General features: G+C 34.2%; 1 pseudogene across 1 annotated transcript; it reads right to left on the bottom strand.

The window, feature by feature from the left end:
* Positions 1 to 3951: 3951 nt before the first annotated feature.
* On the bottom strand, positions 3952 to 4344 carry LOC308506551 (large ribosomal subunit protein eL32-like; annotated as a pseudogene). The gene has a single exon. The product of its transcript is annotated as a large ribosomal subunit protein eL32-like (transcript).
* Between the last annotated feature and the right edge of the window lie 295 nt (positions 4345 to 4639).

The following is a 4639-nucleotide window of genomic DNA, read 5'->3' as shown; positions in this document are numbered from 1 at the left end:
GTAAATGTCTAATAAAAATTATTTTTAAAGACAAAAAAAAAGAAAGAAAGGAAAGTAAGGTCATAGTCACAGAATTTATTTTAAACTCTCCTCCTCACTCTCTTTGATTTACATTCCTTATATTTTCAAAAATTGATTTCTGTAGAAGGAATAGGTATGAATAATTTTATCTATAAATGCATCTTTTATTATAAGACCAATGCAGTGACTATGGAATAATTGGAAAAAAAATGAAGAAAAACTGGCACATCCTTACCAATTATGTCACAATTTAAATGGATTTTCTCCTAAACATTTTTCAATGTGTCACCAAACCATTAATTATCACAGTAGTTACAATTTTTATTAACATTTTAATTTAATACTATGTAAGATTTTTCTGTGTTGTTATATAATCACTTTTATACTCCTTATAATAACTTTTAAAGGCTGCATAAAAGTCTAATATTTGGAGGTAACATAATTGATCATATCTTTATTTTACAACATTTAGTGTATTTTGAAATTATGATATGATTTATATGAAGTTTCATAAATATACCTTTTCTATCATTTGCATTATTTGGAGTCGGGGAAGGGATAAAAAATGAAAATATTCATTTAAAGAAGTTGCTTATTTTTATGGTTCATAATATATGGTCTATGGGTGTGTGTGTGTGTGTGTGTGTGTGTGTGTGTGTGTGTGTGTGTGTGTGTCTGAGAGAGAAATACTGAAAGAAAGCAAATTACCTGGCTACCCTGCCTTACTAGGAAGAATCATTAACTGTTAATGACATATACATGATAAATGAATTCTGTTATTCTCTCCAGGACCTACCATATGGAGTTTCCCATATGAGAGGTAGCATGATTTTAAATTAGCACATGTAATTTTTCATTGTTACTCTGGAATTATTATTATGACAACTATTCTTTGTTTCTGTTTTACACATCTTTTTTTCCTTTAACTAAAGTATATTGGGGTGACAATTGTTAGTAAAGTTACATAAATTTCAGGTATACAATTCTGTATTACATCCTCTACAAATCACATTGTGTGTTGACCACCCAGATTCAGGTATCCTCCCACCATATATTTGATGCCCTTTTCCCTCATCCACAACCCCTCTCCCCCCTTACCCTCTGGTAACCACTAAACTATTGTCTGTGTATGAGTTTTTGTTTCTCATTTGTTTGTCTTGTTCTTTTGTTGTTTTTGGTTCATATACCACATATCAGTGAAATCATATGGTTCTCTGCCTTTGCTGTCTGACTTATTTCACTTAGTATTATAATCTCAAGATTCATCCGTGTTGTCACAAATGCTCCAATTTCATATTTTCTTACCACCAAATACTATTCTATTGTGCATATATACCACAACTTCTTTATCCATTCAACTATAGAAGGACATTTTGGTTATTTCCATTTCTTGGCCACTGTAAATGAGCACATTTGAGTTTATGGATAAATGTTTTCAGATTTTTTGGGTAGATACCCAGGAGAGGGATTCCTGAGTCATATGGTAATTCTATTGGTAATTTTTGAGGAACCTCCACAATGCTTTCCATAGCAGCTACACCAATCTGCACTCCTACCAACAGTGTATGAGGGTTCCTTTTTCTCCACAGCCTCTCCAACACTTGTTACTATTTTTCTTGTTGATGATAGCCATTCTAACTGGGGTGAGGTGATATCTCATTGTGGTTTTTATTTGCATTTCTCTGATGATTAGTGATGTTGAGCATTTTTTTCATTTGTCTTTTGGCCATTTGTTTGTCCTCTTTGGAGAAATGTCTCTTCATGTTCTCTGCCCATTTTTTTAATTGGATTGTTTGTTTTTGTGTTGTATGCATTCTTTATGTATTTTGGATATTAGTGCCTTATTGGAGGCATTGTTTGCAAAAATCTTCTCCCATTAGGTTGGTTGCCTCTTTTTTTGTCAATGGTTTCTTTCGCTGTGTACCAGCTTTTTAGTTTGATAGAATCCCATTGATTTATTTTAGCTTTTACTTTCTTTGCCTTTGGATAAATTCATGAAATGCTCTTTGAACCCAAGGTTTATAAAATTAGTACGTATGTTTTCTTCTATGCATTTTATTGTTTCAGGTCTTATGTTTAGGTCTTTGATCCCTTTTGAGTTAATTTTGGTACACAGTAACAGTTAACAGTCTAGTTGCATTCTTTTGCATGTGGCTTTCCAATTGTCCCAGCACCATTTATCTAAGAGGCTGTCTTTTTTCCATTGTATGTTTTTGGTTTCTTTGTCAAAAATTATCTGTCCATATTTATGTGGGTTTATTTCTGGGTTCTCAATTCTATTCCATTGATCTGTGTGTCTGTTTTTCTGCCAATTCCATATTATTTTTATAGTTGTGGCCCTGTAGTACAAGCTGAAGTCAGGGAGTGTGATACCTCCAGCATTGTTGTTTTTTCTTAGGGTTGCTTTGGCTTTTCGGGATCTTTTGTGGTTCCACAAAAATCTGATGATTTTTTGTTCTATTCTTTTGAAAAATGCCATTGGGATTTTGACAGGGATTGCATTAAATCTGTATATTGCTTTTGATAATAGGGCCATTTTAACTATGTTGATTCTTCTAATCCATAAACATGGAATGTCTTTTCAGCCCTGTCCTGTTCCTGAAGATATGGCAAAAGGCTTCAGTTTGCACTGTCAATTATGATGTTACCTGAGAATTTGTCATATATAAGCTTTATTACATTAAGGTATTTCCTCTATACCTATTTTATTAAGTGTTTTAATCACAAATAGTTGTATCTTGTCAAACACTTTTCTGCATCTATTGATATAATCATATGATTTTTGTGTTTTAGTTTGTTTATACTGTGTATCACGTTGATCGATTTGTGTATGTTGAAACATCCTTGTGCCCCTGGGATGAACCCCATTTGGTCATAGTGTATAATCTTTTTAATGCATTGCTGCACTCAATTTACTACAATTTTGTTTAGGATTTTTGCATCTGTGTTCATCAGAGATATTGGTCTATAATTTTCTTTTTTTATATTATCTTTACCAGGTTTTGGTATCAGGGTAATGTTGGCCTCATAAAACTAGTTAGGGAGTATTGTCTCTTTTTCCATTATTTGGAAGAGTTTGAGTAGGACACGTATTAGATTCTCTTTGAATGTGTGGTAAAATTCACTGGTGAAGCCATCTGGTCCCGGACTTTTTCTTTTGGGAAAGTTTCAGATGACTGATTCAATTTCCTCCTGGTGATTGATCTTTTTAGATTTTCCAATTATTCGTGATTCAGCCTAGGAAGGCTATATGTTTCTAAGAACTTGTCCATTTCTTGTAGGTTATTGAATTTGGTGGCATATAATCCTTCATAGAATTCTTGTATGATCCTTTGTACTTCTGTGGCATCCATAACTTTCCCTCTCTCATTTCTGATTTTGTTTGTTTGTGTCTTTCTTTTTATCTTAGTCCAGCCAAGTGTTTGTCAATTTTATTAATTCTTTCAAAGAACCAGCTCTTTGTCACATTAAATTTTCCTATTGTCTTTTTGTTCTGTATGTCAGTTAGTTCTGCTCTGATATTTATTATTTCCTTCCTTTTGCTGACTTTGAGTTTCATTTGTTCTTCTTTTTCAAGTCCTTTAAGGTGTAATGTAAGGTTATTTATCTGAGATTTTTCTTGTTTCTTGTTAAGATAGGCCTGTAAAGATATAAATTTGCCTCTTAAAACTACTTTCCGAGGGGAGGGGGAAAAATACAAACTGCTTTCCCTGCATCGCTAAAATTTTGGTAGGATGTATTTTCATTCTTATTTGTTTCTAGGTGTATTTTGATCCCTCCTCTTTTTTTTTTTTCTTTGACCCAGTCATTCCTTATTTTATCTATCTATCTATCTATCTATCTATCTATCTATCTATCTATCTATCTATCTGAATAATTTTATGGTTTTATTAGAACACAATTTCCACACAAGCTGTCTATTCATTTTCTTCACTGCCAGGCATTGGGATTGGTGACGCTGATGGCCAGTGGGCTGCTCTTTCTGCAACGGCTTTGTAGTTCCTTGAGGAGATGTTGGGAGCAATCTCAGCACAGTAAGATTTGTTGCACATCAGCAGCAAGCACTTCAAGCTCTTTGACATAGTGGACCAGAAACTTCCGAAAACCACGGGGCAGCGTGTGCTTTGTTTTCTTGTTACTCCCATAATCAATGTTGAGCATCAAGATCTGCCCCTTGAATCTTCTGAGCACCCTGTCGTCAATACCTCTGGTTTTCTGCCAATTATGCTTAATTTTGACATATCGGTCTGACTGTTGCCAGATAAACTTCTCGGTTCTCTTTTTTACCATCTTGGGCTTCACGAGTCGTCTGAGTGTAGCCATGATACGTGTTGTTCGGATAACGTAGAATATTTGGAATTCTTTCTGAGCTTCTAAGGCCTGGTGGGTGAGAAACCACTTCCACCAGAAGTTGAAGCCACTCCTCCGTCAGCTTTTATATCTCTGCCGTCATTTCTTCTGCTGGACCCAGTCGTTCTTTAAAAGTATGTTGTTTAATCTCCACATATTTGTGATTTTTTTCTCCTTTCTTTTTGCAGTTGATGTTTAATTTCAAAGCCTTGTGATCAGAGAATATACTTGGTATGATTTCAATCTTCTTAAGTTTGCTGAGGCTACT

Source organism: Rhinolophus hipposideros (genome assembly GCF_964194185.1).
Source record: "Rhinolophus hipposideros genome assembly, chromosome: 13".
In the NCBI taxonomy this organism is placed as follows: Eukaryota; Metazoa; Chordata; class Mammalia; order Chiroptera; family Rhinolophidae; genus Rhinolophus; species Rhinolophus hipposideros.
The sequence above is the reverse complement of the archived record's forward strand: the minus strand, read 5'-3'. Positions and strand labels throughout refer to the sequence as shown.